Source organism: Leiobunum rupestre, chromosome 5, assembly GCF_980474605.1.
Source record: "Leiobunum rupestre chromosome 5, qqLeiRupe1.1.hap1, whole genome shotgun sequence".
NCBI lineage: Eukaryota > Metazoa > Arthropoda > Arachnida > Opiliones > Sclerosomatidae > Leiobunum > Leiobunum rupestre.
The window spans coordinates 38566650-38594336 of NC_143388.1; the positions used below are offsets into that span (position 1 = coordinate 38566650).

General features: G+C 37.8%; 1 long non-coding RNA gene across 1 annotated transcript; it reads right to left on the minus strand.

Moving 5' to 3' along the window:
• Window positions 1-19177: 19177 nt before the first annotated feature.
• LOC149944413 (uncharacterized) lies at window positions 19178-19836 on the minus strand. The gene is made up of 3 exons (XR_016481029.1): window positions 19628-19836; window positions 19409-19539; window positions 19178-19253 (listed from the first exon to the last, which is right to left on the minus strand). It is a non-coding gene; the product is annotated as an uncharacterized LOC149944413 (long non-coding RNA).
• Between the last annotated feature and the right edge of the window lie 7851 nt (window positions 19837-27687).

The following is a 27687-nucleotide window of genomic DNA, read 5'->3' on the forward strand; positions in this document are numbered from 1 at the left end:
TCGACTAGCGGAAAATGGGTCTAATTTTTAATTATAACTATTTTATCTACGGATATAGTAGCTTGAGAAAACGAGTTTCCTAAAGTTTTAGACTTGTAATTAAATTATTTCCAAACTTACATTTTGGGGTTATTTTCGATTTAAAATTTTAAAAATTGCTTTTTTTGGAATATTATGGTGGCAATACATATAAATGTTAGAGACTAAAAGACGCGCTCTTTTTTTAAATGTATATATATGCCGGAATCGTGACATAGATAGATGTTTATATAGATAGGCGGGGCTCGATGAGTCAAAACTGAAAGTAAAACTTTTGTCTCTCCTCTCTGTAATAAAGTGTAACTCGCTTCAGTCTTTGTTGTAAATAAAAGCATTCTGTTATATCGTAACTCGCTCTTTCAAACTTTTATTTAACTCATGTAGTTTTCTAACAGGTTATGGGCTCGCGACGTTTTTACTAGCGCAAATTAAGTCGGATATTAAGTTAACGGCGACATTACTTAATAATTATTGCTGCAAAAGAAGGAAATCGTCACAAACGTGAGCGACATAAATTTTGGTAAAGAAGAATGGCGGCTACTATTGACGAATACAGAATCACCAGACTATCGGCTGACAAAAGGAAATTATCATTCCTGGTCAGTAAGGACTAAAGCGGAGTTGATCAGCAAAGGAATTTGGGAAGCCATAGACCCAGGATTTGGACCCGCAATGACAGACGCCGAAAGGAAAGTAAACGAAAAAGCTCTTTCCTTCTTATACCTTGTAGTCGAAGACAATTATTTAGACGATATTGGCAGTCACGTTAGGGCTAAAGAAGCATGGCTAACGCTCGAAGATATGCATACGAAGTATGGATTGCTGCACGTTTTGCAATTTTTGCGCGATATTTTCAATATCAATAAGGGAAATGAAGAAAGAATACAAGTTTATTTGGGGAGAATCATGGACCTACACAGAAAGTTAACAGCGTGTGGCTATGGGTTTTCGGACAAAGAAGTTGCTTTGATCATGCTTATGGGCTTACCACCGCCCTATGAAAGTCTTATTCTGACGTTGGAACATGATATAAATAACATCCCTACGCAAATTATCAAGTCACGTCTCGCAGTCGAAGAAAAGAGGCAAGCTAGAAAAGAAGAAAGTCACAACGACCCTGGAGAGTCAGGCACTAATAAGGCCTTTATCATGCGCGACTACAATAAAGAAGGCGCAACGTTCAAGAAGAAACCGCAGAAGCAAAGCATTACGAGGAGGACTGGTCAAGCCGAGATTAGATATGTTAAATGCTACTGTTGCGGAATATTCGGCCATATAGCGAGGGAGTGTCCCGACGTAGAGAAAGAGAAAGGTCAGAAAAACGTAGCTAAGAAGGCGACTATTCCAGAAAACCATAAAGCACTATGCTCGGGTAATCGTAAAGTAGACGACGCTAACGAAAATACCTGGTTTCTCGATAGTGGAGCTACAAACCACATGTCATCGCAGAAGGCGAAGATGACCCATTTTATCCAGTTAAAGTCTAGCGTAGAAGTTGCTAACAAAGACTCAAATAAAGGTAGAAGGAAAAGGTGATATGGAGTTCACACCAAAATCCGCGACGGATAAATATATTATCAAGCTAGAAGGGGTTTTATACGTACCTGAATTAGACGGAAACCTAATGTCCGTTGGTCGCATAGAAGAGATGGGCTATTCCATCGAATTTAAAGACGGATTGGCGACCATAAAGGAGAAAGACGAAATTATTTTAACAGCGACAAGAATGGGCCGACTCTACAAAATAGAAGAAGATATTGTACCACCTCTGGCAAAACTGGTCAAAACATCTGACAAAGAAAAGTGGCATAAGAGATTAGGCCACGTCAACGACGGCGCCTTAAAAATAATTTTGAAGGAAGAGGTTCAATGCAAACCAGAAGAAACCACACCCTGCAAGACGTGCATGCTGGGGAAATTAAGGAGCTAGAAACCATTTCCAAAGGGACAAGCAACCAGAGCAAGACGGCCCTTTTAACTGGTGCACTCTGATGTCGTTGGTAAAATAAATCCACAATCAAAGGGAGGCGCGAAGTACATCGTGACTTTCGTTGATGATTTTACACGTCGTACTTCGATTTTCTTTATGAAAAGTAAAGATCAAGTCCTCGTTAAATTCCAAGAATACAAAGAGCGTTCGGAGAATGAGCTCGGATTGAAGATAGAAACCTTGAGAACTGACAACGGTGAATACGTCAGTAACCATTTCGACGAATATCTGGCGAAAACGGGATCACACGTCAACTAACGATTCCTATTACACCCCAACAGAACGGAGTTGCGGAGAGGATGAACCAAACCCTCATGGACATGACGCGTTGTCTCTTGATAGAATCCGGACTTCCGAAGTACTTTTGGGCAGACGCGATGAACACCGCGTGTTACCTCAGAAATCGGTGCCCTTCAAAATCAGTCGAAAACGGTATTCCTGAAGAACTATGGTTAGGTAAACCAGCGACACTCAAACACTTAAGAACCTTTGGATGCAGAGTCTGGGTAGTACGAAGCCAACTAGACAAACGAAGTAAACTAGATCCTAAGGGAGAAAAGACCGTTTTTATCGGGTATCCGAACGGGGTGAAAGGATATAAACTCTGGAATTTTCGAACTGATAAAGTATTCGTAAGCAGAGACGTCGTGTTTGACGAATATTTTTACCCTCTCAAACGAAAAGAAGCGATAAACGTCAATCAAGATGAACAATATGACGAAGAAATACTATTTGGAGAAGAAATACTGGAAGACGAAAAAAGTGAATCCACATCAATGAATCAATACGACGAAACTGATGCGAAAGAAACAACCGCTGAAAAGCAGGGGAAGCAATCGACGCCGACAGAAGACATTGTGATTCATTCGGTAGCGCGAAACACCATTACTGAACCAAATCCAAATAAAAAGATACAACAAAAATAACGGATTATCAACGATGAACCACCAAGGAGATCAGAAAGGATAGCCGCGCGAGAGAAGAAATTCTATTCGGCAAACCATATACTCAAAGCTTAGATCCAGATCCTATTACCATTACACAGGCGATGTCAGGGAAAGATGCTAAAAACTGGAAAGAAGCGGTTCAGGTAGAGCTTGGTCATCTGAAAAATAACTATACGTGGGAATTAGTACCACGACCAGCTAACAGGAACGTCATTGGTTCTAAATGGCTTTTTACGAAGAAATACAATAACGACGGGACTCTGGAGCGGTACAAAACGAGGCTTGTCGCAAAAGGGTTTTCGTGAATTCCCGGTATGGACTATATCGATACCTACTCACCCGTTTTTAAGATGAAATCGTTAAGAATACTGCTGGCTCTCGCGGAAAAATGGAAATGGCAAGTTAGAGAATTAGACGTAACGACGGCGTACCTGAATGGAACTCTCAAAGAAGAAATATATATGGAGCAACCCGAAATGTATTCCGAAAAAGGGAGAAGACTGTGTTTGCAAGTTGTCCAAAGCTATATATGGATTAAAACAAGCTGGGCAAGAGGGGAATAGTTGTCTAGACAAGTTTCTCAAACAGTCAAATTTAACGAGATCGAAAGCTGATCCTTGTATTTACTACAATCTGGACGAAGGAATAATCATAGGCGTTTACGTCGATGATACACCCATGATCGTTAAAAACGATGAAATTGGAGATCGTTTTATACGAAAAATGAAAGAGGTCTTCGAGATACGCAACTTATCCAAAGAGAAGAAGACGGATCAATATCAATAGATCAAACTAAATTCGGCGAGGAAATTTTGTCCACTTTTGGAATGGTCGATTCACGAGGCTTAACAACGCCATTAGATCCAGGAGTTAAGTTAACCAAAGTGTCAGACGAAAACTGGGCAGAAGAAGAACCCAAAAGTAAACATATTCCGTATCGCCAAGCTGTGGGAAGTATATTGTACCTAGCAGCACTTACGAGACCTGATCTAGCATACGCGGCTACGTACTTAAGCCAATTTAACGAAAGACCAACGGAAGAACATTGGAAAAGCGTTACATCAAAAAGACCAAATACTACAAGTTAACTTTCGAAGGTGATGAAGGAGGATTATCAGCTTATTCAGACGCAGATTGGGCTAGGGATAAAGTAGACAGAAAATCATTCAGTGGCTACATATTCACACTAGGCGGCACAGCCGTATCATGGCGAAGCAGGAAGCAGAAAACCACAGCTCTCTCAACGGTAGAAGCCGAGTATCTGGCTATGAGTGAAGCGGCCAAGGAAGCGATTTGGTTGAAAACCCTACTCACAGAAATAACCGACGGAACGCTATTCGAAGAACCCTTGCGAATCAACGTTGACAATCAAGGCGCTATGTGTCTGGCCAAAAACCAGATAGCTTCCGACAGAAGCAAGCACATAGATTTAAGATATTTCTTCCTACGGGAAATGGTAGACGAGGGGAAGGTTGCCTTCGAATATGTACCGACGGCAAATAATTTAGCCGACATGTTGACGAAACCAATAGGAGCAGTTCACGTGAAAGAACACAGTGAACAACTGGGGTTACACGATCTAGACACGAAACCGTCAAGGGGAAGTGTTAGAGACTAAAAGACGCGCTCTTTTTTTAAATGCCGGAATCGTGAAATTGATACCGCCACGGTCTCGGTCAAAGGAACCTCTATGTTTATATAGATAGGCGGGGCTCAATGAGTCAAAACTGAAAGTAAAACTTTTGTCTCTCCTCTCTGTTATAAAGTGTAACTCGCTTCAGTCTTTGTTGTAAATAAAAGCATTCTATTATATCGTAACTCGCTCTTTCAAACTTTCATTTAACTCATATAGTTTTCTAACAATAAAAAGGGCAAATAGTGCTGAATCCGAATATGACGGCCAAATTTGCCTGGCAAAAAAAATTAAATTATTGATTACTTGAGGGGTCACAAAGTCTGGCAAATTTCAACCCTAAATTATAAATGGCGTCTATAATAAATAATTTTAAAGCAAAAATAATTATTTTAGTTAAAAAAGTAAATGCGCTGGCATCAATGAGGATAAATATCAAATAACCTTTAGCCTTATAAACATTTTATTACGTCGTTCCAGTCTAATTATGCATACAATTTTTACAGAAATTCGGATTCAAGGGCGGTGGCTCCACTCGTTACGGAGATTGAAAATTTCAATCAATCAACACCAATTATTTCGTTAGAAGCATCTAACAAACCCTTCGTATCACCTCAAAAAAAATTCGACACACTGGGGAAAAACGCCGTTAAATTAACAGCAGTTACTGGCGTTCGTGAATGAAACTAACAGCAGTTACTGGCGTTCGTGGATGCCAGCAACAGCAGTAAATTAAACAGCGGAACAACTCGGTTAAAATAGCAGCACTTACCATTTTATTGAAATTACAGTAGCTGTATTCGGGCTAAAAAAACTACCATGTTTTAACCATTTTAATCGATATTTGCGGTTTTTAAAGCAGTCAGATGACTGCTGTTTTTACAGATGACCTTACTCTCGGTTAAAAGGTTAAGTAACTGTTTCTTAAACAGTTCATTGAAGTATTTTTACCCATTATGCCTACTGTTTATATTGCGTTAGTTACTGTTTTATAAACAGTCACTTGCGATGCTTTTAATGACGATTATACTTTTCGAAAAGCGTTAAAAGCGGTTTTTTAAGCGGTTTATTGACAGACTTTTAGCATGGTCACTACGGTTAATGTATTATTATTATTATTGAGTGGGGTGGCAAGCCGAGCACTTCGACCTAAGGTCCATTGTGCATCCCCAAACTGGGTTTCCTCCTCAGCTAGACAAGCTCTACAAATCGGGTCATCACTGACCCCAATAAGAGTTAAATGTCTGTTTAGATGGCAGTTTCCTGTAAGTAGGCCAATAACAATCCTAATACTAGCCCTAGAAAGCGAGAGTAATTATCTGGCTCTCTCCCTAGAAGGGCCAAGAGTAAACTCTTAGGCCTGCCTTTGACCCTCAATCTCAGAAAATTGTCTGAGTAGACGATCGGACATAAACCTGGAGATCAAGCCGCGTACAAGTCCCCGGGAGATGGGGAGAGCAGGTTCCGGCCAATGAACCCAGCCCTCGCACCTTCCTTGGCCAAGGCGTAGGCCCTTTCGTTCCCAAGATGCCCATTATGCCCAGGCACCCAACAAAGTTGAACTTTATTGTGCAACCCAAGAGCGCAGAGGAGATCTAAGCAGCTAAAAACCAGTTTAGAAAGAATACTATACTATTCGAATAAATCTGGATAACCTTCCCATGATACCCCTGATGTAGACAGTAAGCAACACAGGAACAAATGGTAAAAATTTCCGCCTGGAATACACTAGTGTGCCTCCCTAGGCTTTAATAAAAGCCAAAATTATTAGTAAGGCAATACATCCCCGCACCAGTGCCATAGTGCGCCTTAGACCCATCAGTGAACCAGACGATCTCTCCTCTGGTACCGAGGGTCAAGTTATTCCACTCCACACGGCTAGGGAAGATGCCCTCAAAAGGTTTACTAAAGTGAAGTTTAGTAACCATCATATCAGAACCCATTGTCAAAATCGGCATCTGATTGGAAATATCCCGATAGAGCTTAGTGTGGCTGTGCTCCCAATTATTAGCCTTCCACATTTTGGTTAAGCGTATAGGCAACTAAAAAGGCAGCTTCCTCAATAAAGAGGTGGAGAGGAAGCATATTCAGGAGAATTTCCAGAGAAGCACTTGGGGCTGTTCTCATGGCTCATGTAATGCCGACACAAGGCAGCCTTTGTAGAGTGCGCAGATCAAACTGCACAGTCTTTAAAGTAACTCTTGGCCACCAGACCACAGCTGCATAGGACATGATAGGTCTGATGATCATAGTGTACAACCAGCACACAGCTCTGGGGCTTAGGCCCCGTGTCTTGCTAACTGCACTTCTAGTTCTCCAAAATAACATTTTACTCGTCTTGACTATACAGGGTGTTAACTAAAAAATGGAAAGGGTGAATATCTCAAAATGGGTATATTCCCATTCGGTCGAAATCCCATTCGACCGAATTCAATATGTTTCCGAAATATAGCCCAAAAGGCGGATTCGGTTCATTGGGACCTTTTGTTTTGTTTTTTACTTCTGCCCCGAGATATAGCAGGGTACGCAAAAAACGTTATACCTAAACGAAATTGCTACAGGTGTACTAACGGTAAGGTTAGGTTAGGTTAGGTTAGTCTCTCACTTCCCTAAATATATTTACGCTTTGAACTTTTTATTTATATCAAGAATACAATAATTCGAACAATTTCATTTTTTAATGTGAATGGTTAAGTTTGTAGCAATTGCTTCGAGTAAGGCTAACGCGACTTCTTCATTTGAACCCTCCTTTGTGAGCTTTTTTCTCCATTTTAGCTAACTGGCTCCAATAAGACTATCAACACTTATTTGTATAAGAAGTAAACCTATTTAAAAAACGTCTCATAAAAACGAAATTTGATGTACTATAAAAAATAATATAAACGTGCAAAACTGGGCTGTAAACCGCACAATTGGGGCATTTTCGATCGATTGGGACTCAATGTTAAATCGTTTTCGAACGAATGGGATTTCGGTCGAATGGGACCAAAGCCTCAATGTGTTTTAGCTACGATTTTGAAATTTTAGGTTGTTATAGAGCGCTCAGGGGGTCACGTTATCAACTTAACGGCCTTCTTGATTTTGGCCTAACATTGCTCAACTTCCTATTTCGCAAATCAGATCGAGTCAAAGCTAGTTAACCATAAAATGTGACGGGGAACAACTTTCTAATTGGAACCGACTTCGTAGCTCTTACGGTTCTCAAGTTAATTTTCAAATGACCTTGAAAATTTCAAAATCGTAGCTAAAACACATTTTGAGATATTCGCCCTGGTCCATTTTTTAGTTAACACCCTGTATAGTCAAGGTGTGGCTTCCACGTTAGTGTGCTATCCAGGATGACCCCGAGGTACTTCACCTCGGTGCTCTCCACTAGGTCCTTTCCAAATAAGGAAAAGGAAACGCACAATTCATTGTATGAAATTTATATTTCCAAGGCTTAAACCTGTACAAGAGTAGCTGTGATTGTTTTTTATTTGGCGCATTTCTTGTGGCATTTAAAATTAGTGTTTCACCACCTGTGCTTGTTCCAGGATTCGAGAGCGTATTCCCTTAATGAGATTCAAATAAAAATAATCTCTTATACACTGCATGATCAAAGTAATCTTCGTCAAATTTAATAGGTCTATAATATTCTATTATTGGGTGAAATGGGGAACCACATGAATAGTACGCTTGTTGAAACTGATGTTTTCTGCTAGTGTCTTTGTTATGTTGATAAAATTCTTCGTATTACTGGCAATTTTTTTATATACATTATATTATATTGAATATATATTATATATATTCAAAATTAACTCACGATATAGAGTAATTAGGTAGTGGTGTTTAGGTTTCAGGGTATAGGCTGGAAAAGTTTTTAGGAGTTCTTTTTTGTATTGAGCTAACATAAACATTAACGCTGCTACACCACTTTTGGAAATTTTTGGAGAAGTTATAATTTTAACGATTTTTATCAACAGAATAAATAAATCCCAAACAGGCTCAAAAAATCTTCAATTTTATCTTTCACGACAAGTGTTAAGTACCTTAAAAGACTCCAAATTTGAGACGCATCACCATTAACCTTTTTTCCCCTTGATATACTTCGCATGGCTTGTTGCCCGTGTCACTTCCTTGAAAGGTAAACTGCGACACAAGCCAGTTGTAGTTATTCCATCTGAGCCACTTCTTTTGCTCTATGAAATATGACTGGAACTTATAGATGTCGTATGCGGCAACTCCCTCAAGCAAATCGTGAGCGAGACATGGTGCTAAATATGGAGAACAAACGTGAAATGCTGCTAACTCATTAAAAGGGGAAATTGATCGAATCCCATTAAAGGTTTTTAATGAAGGATTATCTCTAAACTCTGTAACAGCTTCATCGTAATCTCTAATAGTTCTACGGTCAAATTCATCAGTATCATTCAAGTCGTCATATTTCGCAAAACAGAATCGACAGATCAATCCACCGGAAATGACTTGAACCAAACCCAGTAATTCCCTAATTGTCGATATTTTGGAGCAACAGTCAACCAAAAATAAATTTAAGCGGTGGGCGTAGCAATGAACGTACGGACAATGGGCACCTACTGCTTCTTCTACTTTCACCCTCACTCATTTTACGTGTCCACTCATTGCACTAGCCCCATCATAAGTCTGTGCAACACAATTCTCCAGTTTGAAACCACCCTCTTTCAAAATATTTATAACTGCCAAGCTGATACTCTCAGAATCAAACTTGTATAAATCTGTGATTCTGTGAACCCTAGAAATCGTTCTACGACACCTAATTCTGCTTGAGTATATCGAATACAAAACTTAACTGATCTACTCCCGCATTGTGCCGAGTTTCGTCAGCTTTTACAGAGTGGAATCCACCGGATTCATTGACCTCTTGAACAATAATTTTTCTCACTAAACTTGCCTTTGGTAGTATACTCAGGTAATATTGATTTCGAGTATAGGTGGTTCAAAAGATAACATTTTGTAAGGGCCATTTAGGACTATTGGAAATTGAAATTGAATGGGATTACTTTTTTAGAGGGCTAGATGACCAATTGAAAAAAAAATTGAAAATCATTTTCGGTCACATTTGCAGGACAAAGTGGGTATTTTTTTAAACTTTTAGAGGCCCCTTAAATAGGCCTAAAATTTTTCAACATAGGCACGTGCCCAGTGGCGTAGCTAAGACCAGCGAGGCCCCCCCGCAAAACAATATTCGGAATTTTATCCGGTATCTAGTATATACTTTGATATGAAATTAGGGGGCCCCTAAAGCTCCGGGGCCCCGCCCGCACTGCCAGAAACCTTAATTATTACTTTGAAAAAAAAAACTTGCAAGTTCCAGTTTTGTACAAAAATGTTTGAGATTAATAATTTGGTATTTGATGTGCCAATTTTAATTAATTAATATGTCGCCACGTGAACTCCATTTACTCTGCTATAAACGAACTTGCCAACGTAACTATTTTACACGAACAAAAGAAAAAATTCAATTTTTAACCTAACTAGTCGGTTGTTATAATTGATTTTAAAATTGTGCAATAATTTTTTTAAATTTGAATTTGTTTACGTCCATAGTTCGTTAGTAAAGAAGATAACAGAAAAAATAACGGCCTAGGAAAGATGATATACATATTTTAAGACTTTTAGTTTTCATCTTGCTATTAAGGAATAGTCGGCTGTATTCTTCATGAAGGGAAACTCCTACAGTCTGCTTCGACGCTATCATTCGACGAGAGCTCACCGATTTCCCTCTTCTTTCCCCTCTTGCTTGGCCAATTGAAGGCCTGGTGAGACGTCAGGATGTTAGTGACGGTTCTAGTGATTACGCAGTTTCCGGAAGTAACTTAAAAACTCCACCTACTCCAAATTAACGGCTCGGTGCCATGTAGGTTTTTTTAGTTAGTAATTGGACCATGTATTTTTGAAATAAATCGATTAACGCCATCTATTTACAAAAATAAAAGTAAAAGCCAAAAAAAAATGTCATCTACTGTGTATTTTGTAATAAATTGTTCAACGTCATCTATTCACAAAGGGATATATGAATAGCCATAAAAATGGCATCTACAAACAAATTTTGGCAATTTTGTTCATAAGCGTTTATTAAATATTTCATTAAGCCCTATTGTTATTGGGCCTTAACCATTAGGTCAGGTGGGTTCTCCATATTTTGTGGAGGAGGTGGAAGCTTTTATTTCACATTGGAGCAATCAAAATATGAATGGCTTTGACCGTAATTCCAATCGCTGTTATTATGATTGGGCATCATAACCGTTCCACAGCTTATTTGATTAAAAAAATTAAATTATCTCAAGACTTCTGCCAAAAATAGAGCTGCGGCAATAAGATGTACCTGATTGAGAACTGGTGGTGGATCATCGTTGGATGTCCCCATACTGACTCCTTTAGAAAATTGATTGTGGGAATTATATTGGAAGTGTCCTACACAGGAGCGCCAGGTGGCCAGATTAGAACAATCTGTGATTATGAAAGAATGACCACACCAGCAACAATTGGTAGTTGATTAAAAATTCACCGTTTACATCTCAAATACTTACAATCAAACTTCTTCAGGAGAGTGAAGTGTTGAAATTAGTGAAGCTTTAGTCTTAGGGTAAGATTTGATGATTAACTGATATTACCTTAAACTACCTTAGAGTTAAATATTTTTAGTTATTGATTCGATTACAAATAATTATGCTTTATTTGAGAAATATTTCATTTAACAGAGATGTTTCAGGTCCCGAAGTATGATTTGGAAATAATTTTCTTGCATCTTCCCTCCATCTGCACAGCCCTGGAAAGATTAAGGTGACATCCAATTAAAATATTATAAATTCTTGTTTCAAGAGAGAAAACTAGATCAAGTTATTTTCATTATGGTGAAGTGCTTTCCATTTAAATAAATAACTATTAATTTAACATTAGTTTTTAAGGGAAAATGAACTACATGTATTTGGAGTACCAGCACCCTGAATATCGCGGATAAAGTGATATATGATTTTGTAGAGCATGAAATCATTGGTAAGTTTACAGCATAATTGTTCGTCACTTAAATTAATCTATATTACTTAATATACTGAGAAAGTTTCAACGAAGAATCATTGAACAGTTTTCATATTGTCGATTTATTGGAGGATCCAAGCCCTGTATTTCAAGCTGGATCCATTGTTTCAATCCATTAGCCCTTAGCGTCAGCTGGATAATCTACTAATTAAATTTCTTAATCTCCAAATATAATAATATGAAATGTAGTGAATACCAATACCTTTAACTGAGACATTAAAGATATTCACTAAAATAAATCAAATCACTTTCTGGCTGCTTGGCCGTCATCAGTAGGGTAATTTCCAGTTGAAGCTAAAAATGATATTAAGATAGGTTCATCTACCAGGAAACGTCCATTTAAGGATAAAATTAGTGGTTAATTGCACGAAATTGTCCACAATGAAAAGTAGCTGATCGTTGTCTTAGACGAGATTAAAGACAATCAAAGAGCAACATAGACTACCTCCAATTTCGTCAAGACCCCAAAACTTTGATTTAAATATTCCGTTGACACTTTCAATCACGTTTCACCCTTAGATATGAATGATGTTAATACCGTTAAAAAAACCTTGTTAAAATAAATGTACCTCGTTTAGGACGCGTTTTCAATTCTGTCTCTTGCGGTAAGACATGATTTAAAAGTTGATTTATAAGCCAAGGCTAAAGTCCAAATCCATTATCACCAAGTAGATATCCCGGGGGCATTTCACAATTTTTAAATCTTCTACATAATACCGAATTACGCCAAATTAAAGAATCATGGGAACAACGCGGCCAATGTGCTTCGATATCCGTTATCCTCAAATATTTATCGCAAACCGGCTGTACGTTTATCGAATAGTACCCTTTACTATCCAAATACTTAAGATGAGTTACACTCTGGGCTTTTTATTGATGTGTGTACAATCCACAGCACCAAGGACATTTGGAAGCACACATCTAGTCAAGAAAGACCACTGAAAATACAAATATATTTCTTTCCAAAAATACCTTTTTCTTCAACTATTTCATAAAGAACAGGAAATACATAAATGTTGAGCTTGATATCAATTATAGCAGATGTTACTCTTTGAATAGCCCTACTTAGTAATAGTTGGATCATTAAATCATGGCAAAACACGTTGATAAGAATCAGAATCATAAAACAGTACCGTTACACAAACCTCATCTACGTTTTAAATGTACGCACTAAAACGGCCTTAACTGGTTACACAACACACGCACATCGTTTTTCCTTATTCTATATTGAGCAAAAAATTCTTTGACCGGCATTAAAATTACATTACGGCGCTCTTTACAATGTATTTCACGTTTTTTCTCGAATCTTAACGCTTCAATTTCCGCGATAGCAACTATTCCAGCAGCAGCTCCGGAAAATTACAAAAGACAAAAAATTGAGTAAAACGTTTACCGGAAATTGGGAATTCAAAAAAGTATTATGTCATACTAGTTTCGTCACACCAGGCCTTCAATTGAACCAGTTAGAGGCGAAAGAAAAGGGAAATCGTTGAGCTCTCGTAGAATGATAGTGCCGAAGCAAGATAGGCGTTTCAGTTCATACTTGCATAAAGCTCTCTCAGGCAGCTATTCTTCCGCGTAAACGATCTCAGTTTGCTGCATGCAATCTCTTATAGAAGCCGGACTACTTGTTGGCGCCGAAGTAATAGATGCCGATTACAAAGGCAATGTAGGAGTGACGCTCTTCAACACCTCCACACAACCATTCCACATCCTTGCACATATGCCTATCGCTCAACTCATATGCATACCCATTTTAACTACCGACGTAATGGAAGAAGTCTCCCTTCTACCTCCCACAGGTAGAGGAGCCGCGGGTTTCAGTTTGTAAGGCTGCGAAACGACACGCATTGCTCAGAAATGAACGGGTTATCGGACTTTATATGTGTCTAATGTACCTTTGATGTTGAATAAATAAATAATAAAAAATGATAGCGCCAATGCAAGAAAATCGATTCTTTTCTTACTTGCGGGGTAATGCAGATTACAGCCGGGACTAGTTCGGAGTTAATTTTTTACTAGGATTCCGTTTTGGGATAGCACTAATCTTAGTGTTTCCTTTCTTTGTTTATCTTATTTCTTCTTTTCGACCATTCCTTTTCGCCTATGGAGTCTCGTGCTACTTTTTCCGGCAATTAACCCAAATTTAAACGGCAAAAAGACCAAGATACTGTATATCTCTGACTCAGCCATAACATTAGAAAACATGAAAATAGATCCTCCAATTGTCGGGCCTAGGCCTTCTTCCACTGCTGATTTTATTATTTCTATGAAGACAGGACCGCTCAACGGAGCTTATAACACAACCATTACGCTATAACAAGGAAAACTTTCCATGACATTGGTGTCAAGGACTTCAGTCAACTTATTAAGAAACACATTGGAATTTGCAACCATTTTAGGAAATTCGTCGTATGCATGATGATTGAAAGACAGAAATATTCCTAGCCCTTGCTCAAAGATATTAATTCACCAAGGCGGGGGAAGATGGTGACCAAATGCGAGTCGTGGCCTTTCGTGGCGTGAATTAAATATGAGAGAGGGGGTTACATACGGGGAAAGAAAAAAAAGGAATGGAAACCCTTTGCGTTAATCAATCACATAATCTTTATTTAACACTTAATTTTATAAAAACACTAAAATACAAAAATGAACAAAATTGGGGGGGACTGAGGGGATAATTTTACTTTACTTCAGTGATGGTTAGGCCATCTCCAGTATGGTTCTCTTAGCTTTTTCAACATAAGAGGGGTAACATAAAATACACTCTTGATCTTAAATTTAGTAATGAAACTATCTCTTACGGTTTTCTATGGGATCGGTGCCAACACTCTTATGCTCAGGCATCTTGGGCTCAAGGGACGGATGGGACAGAAATTAACATACGCTTACACTAAATAATAATAAATACTACAATTAAACAATGACAATAATTAACTCAAAAAATAATAACAACGAGGGCACAACGCGAACGGAAAAGGTAATCTGAACTGTATAAATACAAGAAGCAGAATGAACTCCACCTCGAGGGGACCTGTCTTAAATCCTTATCTCGGACAATAGCAAGGGATTAAGCTTTCTTTTCAAGACTTTTTCTCTACTTTTCACTGGCTATTTCATATTTCGACCTGGGAACTCTACAAGGTGGGGGGGGGGGTTATGATGGAAATTCTACTCATCACTTGGTTTCGGTGTCCTCCGCTACGTTGTCGTCTCTCCGTTTACGGGTTTTCTCGTTCCACGGTTTACGTAAGAAGCCCGACACACGCACTTCACAGAACGGCACGTCTTTGGGGGTTGCTTGTTTACGCGTCTCTATATTCACACTTTTCTCAAATTCTCTTTATTTACTCGTATACGGTTTGGCGGCCGGATTGCGGGTTTCTTCCTGTATTCTTTTACTTCCCAAGCTGACGGGGGCGTAGGTACTGAAATGTCCGGCTAGGCTAGGGAATCGGTCTCGGTCATCTGGCTTTCTTCTCTCGGAATGGCTAGATATTGGTGGTCAACCGGTGATTCGAGGGTGTCGAGGGCATTACGTTTCCCAGACTTATTACTGCTTGGATTATGCTCTTCCGGTCGGAATGTCCTGGCTGTGGGTCATCTAGGCAATCAGTGAGGGTTGTTTCGATCATGAGGGTTGCATTGAGGGTTAAATAATATCTTCATCGCACACTATTTTATATTTATTTCGACATGGTTCTTCTCTTGCCGCGAAGCAGAGTTCTGTCCAGTTCTTGCAAAAGCAGACGTCTCTTGGTTTCGTTCCGGGGATTTTAGGGCAGAGTTGAAAACCAAAAGTAATTGTAGACCTCCCATTACGTGGGTCATTGGTGTACCTAAGACTCGTGTCCTATGATGGTACTGATGACGTCGCCTGATCTACGAAAGGTCGCTCGGGGTTGCGGGGGGGGGGGATGCCAGGGCGTCTCGAGGTTACCTTCTTTTTTGTTTCCAAGCGGAAATGTCCAAAAACGTGCGATTTTCTTGTGATCATACCACCTGATAGTTAGTATGAAGCTTGTGAACTTGAAATGATTTCATGGGATCGCTGTGAGCTGAGGGGATTTTACTGGTCTAGTTCGGAAAGTTTTGGAAAAAACCTGGGTTGGGACGGCTCGGAATGTCTGGCACCATGTTCTTGTGATCGAGAGAAAAACTCTTTCATTAGCGAGGGATTAATATTAACGTTGCCGAAGGCAGGGATTTAGTTTATAATTTATATTGAGATAATGGTTTATTAATTATCTTAATTTTATATTTTATCGTGGGGGTTGATCGAATTCTATAAGACTTATAAACTATAATTAATTTGTATGTATGGTTCAAAAGTTATTTAAGTTTTTAGTTTATCATCAAATTTAATTTATATTTAACACTGTGATTAGTTTCATTAAATAGAGTTCGGATTTCTAAGATATTTGATGTAGGGGGATTTGAGAATACTTCATAATTACTATTGATGGTCAAGAGTGGAGGCAAAAGTAAATAAAACACAGAAAAAAATGTAAGTGTGCGGGGAAGGTGAACCTGAAGGGTTACATATTATCGCAGAGCTAGACGTACTAAAAAGCGAAGACCTCTTTATCAAACCATCCTCGCCGGACCAAGGAGTGTCTATAGCCAGTCTCTCCCATTGGGGTAAATATCTGGTTACGGTTAAGAAAGCTGACAGGCAAAGTAATACAGATAACAAAGGGGTAATATAGAACATGGACTTATCATTAACAGGTGAAGATGTAGTGCAAGATCTACTAGAGAAAAATATCACTATTAACAAAGTCAGACAATTAAGAACATCTTTTTTTTTTAGAAGCTCGTTATGAGCGATTGTAACGGGTGGGACAATTCAGTCCGCTCGTCCATTTGATTAATCAGGTGCGAGATATGTGTTACGGCCACGCCAACGGGGGGATACTTGGCGATAGGGCTGGGACACCCGTGGCGGAAGTATGACAACCACCCGTTGGGGGATTAGTGGTCGTCCTCACACGGCCTTCCATTAACTCTGCCTCCCGGACGCCTGGGGTTACAGGAGTGAGCCACTACTCCCGGCCTTAAGAACATCTAGCCATACGATGCTGCTGGAATTTGAGGGAAATTCTATACTTCTGCCCCCGAGATAGAGCAGGACACGTGAAATCAAAATTTAATTTTAGTGTGCACTAAGGAGTAATACTAAAAAATAATGTTTTAGTGGTAGTAGATTACATGACCCAGAAATACGCCTGTAGACTATACTAATGTAAACTAATCTTATTCTTAAAAGAATTGTGGATTTATATTATAGCAGTATACAGGTTGTTTCAAAAGGTTATGTATGCCGGTTTTCCCCCATTTTCCAACGATGAGTTAAAAGAGCGCCAGTGAGCTTCAAAAGGTGGCCTACTAGCCAGGGCCGGACTTGGAGATGCTGGGCCCCTAGGCCTATAAGGAGTCTGACCCCCCCCTTTAGAAATATAGTATGGTATATATAGCTTACATAGAGTCACGTAGTGGCAAACGCGTGTAGTTCATAGACTGCTGGATTTTTGTCTGCTAAGCGGACGATTTGCCATAATAAAAATACAAAGCGTCTGCTAAGCAGATAAAAGTCCAGCAGTTTATGAGCTTCTCACGTTTGCCGCTACGTGGCTCTATATTAATATATAAACTGAAATAGCAAACTTAGTGATGTAAAAATATCATTTATATAAATTATGTTCATTGAAATAGCGTACAAACCCAACCGGCATAATCCTTTATAGGAGCCCACTAGCCCCAGCCTTTAAAATTAATCTAGTAGGTGACACACACCTACACAACTCTAATAGCTACGGTTACACTACAAGATAGAAAACGTTTCGAACCGTTTAGAAACAAATCGAAACGGGTTGAGTGAAAATTCTTGATGTTACTTTTAACCTACGTATTTTAGTATAGTTGAACTCTTTTTTTTTTGAGATACACAAACATCGGTGTCGACCCGAGGCCTTAGACACCAGAACACACACAATAACTGATTAATCAGGGTGAGATATGTGTAACGGCTGCGCCAACGGGTGGAAACGTGGGGACAGGGGTGGGGACACCCGTGGCGGAAGTATCCCGACCACCCGTTGGGGGATTGGTAGTCGTCCTCACACGGCCTTCCACAAACTCTGCCTCCCGGACGCCTGGGATTACAGGAGTGAGCCACTACTCCCGGCTATAGTTTAACTCTAAAATTGCTTTTATTTTTACCCTTCGCGTACCCAAATTGACTTTGCAATTGGGATTTTTACTACTAACACCCAGTCACTCACAAGCATATATTTTAATTTTATTAGAAGAAAAATAACTTACTTTCGATTTCTTGCACCCACTTATCACTAGCGATTAGCGAACCGTACTGCGCAAAAACTAATAGTTTTTATATACCCTCTAAATCAAGAAATAAAGAGAGACTTCCGTTTAAATTAGCGACGAATACCGGGCTACCTTTCTTTCACGAGCTGCAGTTACTCTGATCCCTGGAACTATTCTGTGCCTGAATTTCCCTAATTCAGCATAGAAGTCGGAGCTCTGCGGTTATATTTCTAAATAAAAGCTCTTAACAAACGCGGACTATATATGCGATAGTTTTGCAATATTGCGATTTAAGGCTACGACCGTTAACTGCCAGGTAGAAAATTGGTTAATTTAAATTACGATTGCTATTATAGATTCATGCTTTCGTTTACGGTAATTACGGTCACTAGAGGGCCCCTTCCAAGGCGGAAATACGGCCCTGCTACTAACCCCTGGAAGTAGGCTGCAACAAGCGCCAAACCAAGCAGCAGGGAAATGCGAACTTTAAGGTTTGGGTTCGTGTTATAGGGGAAAAAGGACTTGGTAAGCCAATCGAGGTAACCAGCGTAAAAAAAGTAAACTAAGGGCCCGTTCCAGAGACATTTTCAAAACTCTCGTAAGTTAAAAAGTTACGAGAACAAATCTACGAGAACCGAACTCTCGTATCTTAAACGCGTTCCAGAAACAACTTTTCAAGAATTCGTAAACTCCCGCTTTCGTATCTTTGGCCTTTTTTTAATAAGCTGCGCCCCCTGCCATAGCCAATAGAAACGCCGGAAAATATCGGTGGGAAGTGGGTTACTTCAAGCGTTCAGTTAAGCCTTAGCTTTGACTTGTTATTTATTTCTTGTAAACAGCGGCAATTTTCCACTTTCGACTTTTAGTTATTTTACTATATATATTAAACTTTATATACATATTTTCAAATTTTGTTATTTACATTTGTTTTTATATATCATTTACATTTATTATTCATAAGTTTTACACGAAATTGTTTTAAAAATGGGGCAAGCAAAGGAGTGCAAAATGCAAAGAAGTTTAACCAAGGTTGAAGGAAAGGGAAGAAATTGTGGCTGGGCTAGAATGTCTTTGGTCAATGAAAATAGTGAAAGGCCAAGATATCATAAGGATCAGAAAAGTCCACCACTAGCCAGAACAAGTGGTGTTTTTATTGGTATGCCAAGTGTGGGGTGTTTTCACATTACTCCTACGAGTACTCCACCGAGCGTGGATGGTAGTGCTCCCTTTCATTTGGCTTCAAAGAGACGGCAAAATATTTCTAGAAAGTAAAGGTTATCAATATTTAATTTAAATTTAATTGAGCTTCCCATATTGATGAGAACACAATGGAAAAAAAAACAAAGATTGACAAAGCAAAATATTGCCAATGAAATGGGTATATTTAGAAAAAATCAGTTCAGGTATATTACTTACTAGCAGATATAGCTCAGTTACATTTTTAAATAGACGCAAGGGCTGAAAGACCACTTCTAGATCCGCCTAGGCCAACAGTACGAGAAACTTTCAAAAGTGGTATTGTTAACGTTGCTCTTTTCCTACATTCCCTGAAAAACAGATAATTTACATATAAGTAATAATTTGGTATACGTGTTAAAGGTGATAAAAGAAGCCATAAGAAACATCATACATTACCTGTGTCCTCCGAACCTATTGCTAGTAGCAATGCCGAAACGTTAGACAACGTTACCCTGTCGGTAGTAAATAATCAAGAACGATTGAATGGGCTTTAGAAAATGATTCTAAACGAAATGGTAGCTCAACATGTTCAATTTTCTCTCTCCTTTTTGAGTCATTTGGACAATACCAATAAAATTCTGGTGGCCATACACAACTCTCTTGTTCGGACTGAAAAGGAAATTGAAAATTTAATTTCAGTGATCTCGCCTTCATAAACGAATAATTAATAACCCTGAAACATAATTACATTTACCAGTAGTATGTCTACTCCTTTAGAATAAACTTAATGAATATTACTGATTACCTTTTCTTTAGCTTTTAGATGTAAAACTTCCCACAACAATGAAACTTATTTATTTATTATTGTCAGCAGACCAAAGTTTTGGTGATTTCTTTAACGGAGCTGTCTCCATCTGGTTTTTCTCTTAATATCAGTTTGGCAGTAGATTTGAATTTCATTTGGATATTTTACAAAGGTGGTTATCACCTTCCTGTAATTTTTTATCCATAAAAGCAGTTTGGGCTTCAATAAACATATTGCATTAAGTATATTTGGGAGTTTTTTATCATTGGGTATCAGGTCAAAAGGGAGATGTGTCCCCTTTCTCTTTAAATGATAGCTACAATTATAAATAAATACTTCTATTTGAGGAATTAAAATAATTTTTATTATAAGTGGAGCATATGTAAAAAAATCAAGGTGTAATACAAAAAATTATTTGGCTGTTTACACTGTGAACGATTCGACAAACACTCAACTTGATAATAATTCGCCGTCTTTCCAAAACAAATACAACACATGATTATTATTAAATATATTAAAACGAAAAGATAGTTCTTTCTTCGTTTCGTTTTATTATTAAATAAAAATAGTGGTAAAGGAATTCTTACCTGCGTAGCAGAATCTATGGAGCACCCTGCAATTCGGCCTCGGCCATTCCCATTTGTAGTACAATACACGCGGTTTCACGTAAATGTTTCATTGGTAGTGCCAAAAATCCTTTTTTTTTTATTAATTCATAGTATTGGGACACTCACGATACATTATTTTCAGCGGGATGTCTGTTTCGATGTTGTTTACACCTTGATTTATCTCGTTAGCTCGAAGAAACTCCACCGCCATTTTCTAAAAAAATTATTATTTTCGCTTCCCAACGCATTTACGAGAGCTCTACGAAAGCTCCTGAGCTCTCGTAGAAGATACTAGACTTTTTGTCTCATTGAAACGTCTCTGGAACGCGTTTTTGAAAAAGTTTCGTATTTCTACTAGACACGCCCCCTTTTTCGTAACTTTACGAGAGTTTTTCGTCTCTGGAACGGGCCCTTAATCAGTAATTAAAGTCATTTCTGCTTGGTTTTTTGCTTGCTGTAGCCTACTTCCAGGGGCTAGTAGGCCACACTTTGAATCTCTCTGGCGCTTTTTAACTCATCGTAGGAAAATGGGAAAAACAGGCATACTTCTCAACTCCCCCCTACAACTCCTTAAAATATTTGTATAACCTTTTAAAACACCCTGTATTATTAATCCACCATCTAACGGGAACAATCGGGGGAAATAGGGGTTTTTGGGATGGAAAATGATTAAGTCTATTTAAGGGGAAAACGGGTGACTTATAGGAGGAAAAACATAATTCTTGGCTAAAATCCCTCACTTTATCAATTGACGTCACATTTTGAACTATACCATATACAATATCTTTAGTGTAATGTGGACTTATAAGTTATAAAACATGCAATGTAGTCAAATTTCCAAAGTTAAGATTTAATCTATCAGGGAATAATTAGAATAGGGTTAGATATAGTTTAAATAGGCAGGAACGGAACTGATATTAATCCACAGCAAATCAGATAAAGCAATTACTCTTAATTAAAAGATTGTGGATTTTTTTATGTACATAACAAATCAATCCAAGGAACGAAAAGAAACTATAATCAAAAACTAATTTTTGGGCTAAGAACCTAGGAAACCTATGATATCTCCCGATAGTCCTCTACTTTGACCTGAACTAAAGAAAATGCAATAAAAGCACGTGCTCCATTGCCCAAAACGCGGAAAACGTAAATAATTGAGGTATATGTAATAGCGATGTTTAATATTTTATTAAAACTCTTCCCGACATCTAATACACCAACATTTTATCATTTTGGTTTTTTATTAGTATAGACCAAAATGAAAGTTTAACTTCATGTGTCCTGCTTTATCTTGGGGGCAGATATATAGAACAGCCCCAATCTAAAAATATTCATTTGAATGGGAAGGCTATTTATCGATTGAACGGGACCTTTCAATTTTCTAGCCAGATATCAATGTTTTTTTTTAATTGAATAATAAGCTTTTTCGATGGTTGGCTAAAATCAAATGTTTTTAACGAATATAAAAACATATCTCTGCATGTCTACCATTAAAATTGTATTGCACGCAACGTTATAAACTAGCTCGACTTAATAGCTGTCTCCTAGATTTAACTTAAGCACGATGAAAAATTTCCAATAATAGGAAAGATAAGTTTTTTACCTTGTTTTATTGGGAACTCTTTGATTAATTCAAGATAATGATTTCCGACAAACACGGTTTTGTCATTACGGAGATAAAATAATCGGACCTTTGACTGAAACGACGCTATATGAAAAAGGTTTTAAGAGCACAAAATGTTTGACTTTCCGATTTCTCCTTAGGTTAATTAATCGATAACTGTTGAAAGAATGCAACCAGGATGAGCGATACACTTAGCAAATTGTCATAATACTTTCCATTTCTTTACTAAGTGTCTTTATCGAAAGTCGCTTTAACCTCGAACGCGTGTTTGAAGTTCGAATATGAGACCTATATCATTAGAAAAAATGTCCGACGAAACAAATTGCTGGAATGGACACGTTTACGTCAAACTCTTCGACATTTTCGTGGTCTTCAATAACTGCGTTTATTTATCTCTTCAATTGGCGTCGTTCTTCGTTCTTTCAATGTGCGGTTTGCGATTCGAAAACTTTCTTTGGGTGACATTCCTCGTCTTTTACGCTTTCGCCATCATCACTTCGTCAGTTCTCTTGGCATCTAAAAGAAAATACCAAGCAAGCGGCAAACGCTGGATATTTCGAAAGAGCATACTCATTTGCTTCGCGGCTGTGTCGATGAACTTCGCCATGGGCTTAGCCATGAATCTGGCTGTCAGCAAAGAGGACATCGAAAATATGGGAGAACTATACGGCTCCAAATCCAGAACGTTTGAAAAATACGAATCGTTGTTAAACGTCCTTAACAAAGCGTTGTTTTATGTCTCATATGGCTCATTCTTGTCCTCGCTGCTAACAGTCATTTGGTTCTTGAGAGAATACACCGCCAATTGGAAGAACTCAAGTGGTTGAAAATTATTGTACAGCGAATGACTAGGACGGTATCGTCGAACCAGTTGATGTCGTATAAAATCAAAGCGTCATTGAAAATTCCTCTACTTCAGAACCTCAAAAACTTCCGGATGATGTCAACTCAGTTCTCCGGGGTGGTTTTTACCTTCCATTTCATATTCGGAGGTGGCATTATGATCACCGTTTTTTCTTTGGTCATGCAAAACGAACTCACCGTTTTCGGAGTACTGCTTTTGATGTTTATGAGCTACTCGGCCGTCATGCTGTTCGCCATCACGACCGCTTCCGACGAGGCGAGTCTCGTTCAAACGCACGTGTGTCACTTACTGGGAGAAATTATCCTTTTCGGAAATTTGAGCAAGTCTTCGGAGAAGATTCTTCACCAGTACAAAATTTGTTTCTCTTGTGCCAAAATCCGGATGGATTCAATGGGAGTTTTCAAACTTGGTCTGCGATCCTGGGTAGAACTTATCACGGTGACTTTTAGCGTCGCTCTGGTCTTGTATCAGGTTTCAACCTCAAGAGAGAACCCCAACTGTGAGGGTGCTATGCAACAGTTATTGTACTTTGTGTAACGAAACGGTATTTTTAGAGTAGTGTTGTGGGTGATAGAGAAATAACTTCAATATTGAAATGTTCACTTACGTTTAATATAATTAGTACATACGTGTTAAGTGTCATTTCGTGTTTCTCTGCCGTCGTTTTGAATGTGCATCTTATATTACGAATAAGAAATTATCACTTTATTCAATTAGCATAACCAACAAATAAAATTTGGTTTGTCCGATATTAAGAAATACAATATCATAATCGAGAAAAGGTGTTTCAAATAACATATAATTAATTATTAATATTAAGTTATAATATTTAAATATAATTTTCAACTTTAATATTTATATATAATGCAATACAATATAATATAATGAAATAACGTGCAATTCTTAACGAGAATACAATGGAAGTGTAATCAGGTGGCTCTAGCCGCCTTAACTTTATGTAATATCTTTTGAAGTTCCTGAAAATTTCACACCCAGTTTCTAGTAAAAATTATTTATAACCAAATTGATTTTCTTTTTAAACTTTATTCTTATTATCGTGTCAACTACATTGACTTTTAACAAATAGAAAAAGTACCTGTACAATTTTAAATTGACTCACGTTATTTTAAAATTGGGTATTGAAACGATAAACTTGTGTTATTATTTTCAAGATGATTTAATGAACATACAAATATTAACATACAAAAGTCGCACAAATCAATTTTAGTGTATAATGATAAACTTAAAAATATTTGAAGTTTCACATAATATTTTTCTTTAGTTATTAAGAAAAATTAAACTTTCTATGGATGTAGACGAAAGATGGTAAAATGCTATACAAAATTGTATAATTTATATATTCAAATATAATAGACTAAATAATAGAAAGCACCAAAATAAATACAAAAATATCGTGTTAGTGTTCGTATTTTACTAGCGAACGAAACACGTGTCTTGGTTTATGTCTGACACTGATTTTCCTCATCTCCGTTCTTCTAGCGTTGTTATCGCCGAAACCATCTAGATAAAGAAAAGATGGACTTATACGAATTTATTTCAATTTTAGTTTTCGAACCCTTATATATCTCCGAGAAGTGCAACGAAACGCACTCCTTTCTAAAGGTAGGAGATAGACTGGTTAAGGCATGGAGAACGAGTAACAGCGAAGCTTTATTGGCTACAGACGTTTCAACTTAAGTAAGTTCACCATGCCCTTTATCTAGTACGGATACCTACTAATTTTAAACAATTAAATAGCATAGAAATAATTTTCGACCACTTCTTAACCTTAAAATTGTAAATGATCTAGAATTTACTTAAAATGTTTCATTTATACAAAGCAAAGCCGATATTGGCCGGTATTTGAAAAATATTTTCAGAAAAACATGTAAAAATAAGAAAATTCTAATGATAATATTTTATTTGATTGGTCGAGCCACGTAGGCCAGACTTCAGAAGCTCGATCATACCGTTTTTAAACAGGGGGTTATGAGTGTAAACAAATAACATAACAATGATATTCGATTTGTGATATATCGGCTGTACCCTAATTTTAATCTAGGCGAAATTATTTTTAGCCTTGTTAATTCTGATTCAGAGGATCTGTATTTTACAGGGACTATAGAACACTAAGCTTTCACGGGATACTGATGGATTCACAAGCTACGAGAACCATGTAAACCAACTAATTGGTCCTCCCTTGCCCCTATCCTGTTTGCTTGTAATATTTTTAAAATCTACCTTAATTTAAAATAACGAATCATCCCTATTAACCTATAATTCTTTTATTAACCCTAAAAGTATATATTTTTATAAAATTAAATGAACACTTTTGGAATGGTTTGAATGATAACGTACACCATTTGACAAAGAACGTAAAATAAATTTCGTTTGGTATGCTTATATTCAATATATTCCGTCACTTCAGACACCCAGAAGGTAAATGTTAATCGAGTGAGATCCTAAATTAAAATTACGTAGTTTTGAACTAGAATCGTCCAAATTCCTCAAAACAATTGTAAATTACAATTTAACGTTGGTGCTGTTGACGAAAGATTTACAAAGAAATAAAATATTCCTAAAATTATTTCAGGTAATAATTTGATAATTAGTTCTGAGTTTGGATTAAGCAAGGACACAGATGGCATAATGGGTGATTCTAGCAGCTCCGCTTTTAATGTTCAACGATTGGTGAGATATTCGTGAGGAGTTCAAAGAAATCCTTCTGACCAAGGAAGCCATCGCCATGAGCTAAGGATCATGGGAAGGAAGTTAATGAAAGTAAGATATAATATGAACTGACCGCAGGCTAAATGACTGTCCAATCTGTAGGGATTGTCAGGCTGAGGAGGACTTCGTCTCATGTTCTTTGTAGGTGTGATTATTACGCGGCCGAAAGGTTCGAGCATCTTAATTGGTTTGCATTAGTTGGAAACCTAGAAATTTTATAACATGCCGGCCAAGCAGATTCTCCGTTTTGGGTCATATATTGAGCTTTTAAGTCATAAGGTCTGGAGTTGCACAATGGACCACTGGTCGTAGTGCACGAATGGACATATCTCTGGCCCTTCTCCCCACACATCAATAATAACAATAATAATTAATAAGACATCTTATAGCTCGTATTGGTTTCGGCTCTGGGCGTATCTTACTGTTGTCGATCTATGCTCAGTCCTTTGCAGACCGTTTGTAATAGATTATATATACGTTAATGCCACCTAGAGCGCGCAAACTATATACGTACGTGTTCATTAACGCGCACCTTGAAGACACGAAAACGAAAAGCGCTAAACTAACGTCATTAAATTTGTTTAGTTTGTGATGAACTACCCCTGCAGCATTTTAGAGTCGGGCTGACGTCGGTTAGTCTCTTAAAACAGAAAGGTCGGCCGACTGTCGGGCCACCCCACTCTAAAAGGTCGAAAGGTCCTAGTAGAAAAGTAGTCGATCGACTAAAAAATTTGACTCACTTCCGATGTATGTCCTACTCTTAAATGACTTTGGGCCGACTCAGAAATGACTATGGGCCGACTTCACAGAGGCATATTTCCGACGTTGGGCTAACTTCATATACATACAATTCCGACTCGGAAACGGCGTTGGGCCGACTTCATACAGATACATTTCCAATTTGATGCCTTAACAGTAATTTAGCTGAGATTGAATCGATAATAATTTTCAATTATTTGGTAAACCCAAATGAGCTATTTATCTAAATAGAATTAATCGAACTCAAGCAAAACATTGTTCACAAAGCTATTATTAATTGATAGATATTTGTTTATGGAAAAACTTACTTTGTTAGTGAAGATTTAATATATTTCTCAAGATTTCAATGATTTTTCCATTAATTTCTAACAGAAAATTAAGCGCACAACAATAACACCTCTCACGCGAGTTAGTCAAAAAAATTCTAACACACAGCTAGTCCGGAGATTTCGCTGCGAAAGTATCAACTGGCGCGCGCTTTTGAAACTATGAAGCGTTTGAAAAACTTTTTGTGCACGTATACATCGAAAAATCAATACATATTAATACATTTAATTTTTTTAATGTAATTAGAGTATAATTAATCAATATCAATACAAATCAGGAATTAAAATTTTGAAATTATATCGTAAATCGCAAAGTAACTTCTTATGCAAATCAATTTCTAAAAATAAATTAAACAAAATTATTAAAAATTAACTTAAAGTATAATTATACAATAAAATACAATTATTTAAAAAATAATATAAAATAAATAATAATAATAATCAGCTAGGCTAATACCCAAGGCACCACCTTAGGCCCAAGTCATCTAGCGACTTATAATGCCTTTAAACATGTGGCCGGGTTACAATGCGTGGGAGGTTGGTGACAAACCCTTCATGCCACGTGAGCCAACAGCTCCCTTTACTAACTATTACCGTTAACCTCTAAAAGTTTTTATGGTAAGGGGAAACCGAAGAACTCGGGGGAATCCCCTTTAACCAGTGGGGAGAGAACTTGAAAACTCAATGCAGAAGGAGTAGTTCCGAGTTTTCATCCAGTGCCACAAGCTGGAATGGAACCGGGCTCCTCTTACTGCGAGGCGAATGCGCTAACCACTCCGCCACCCCACATGTATGGTCC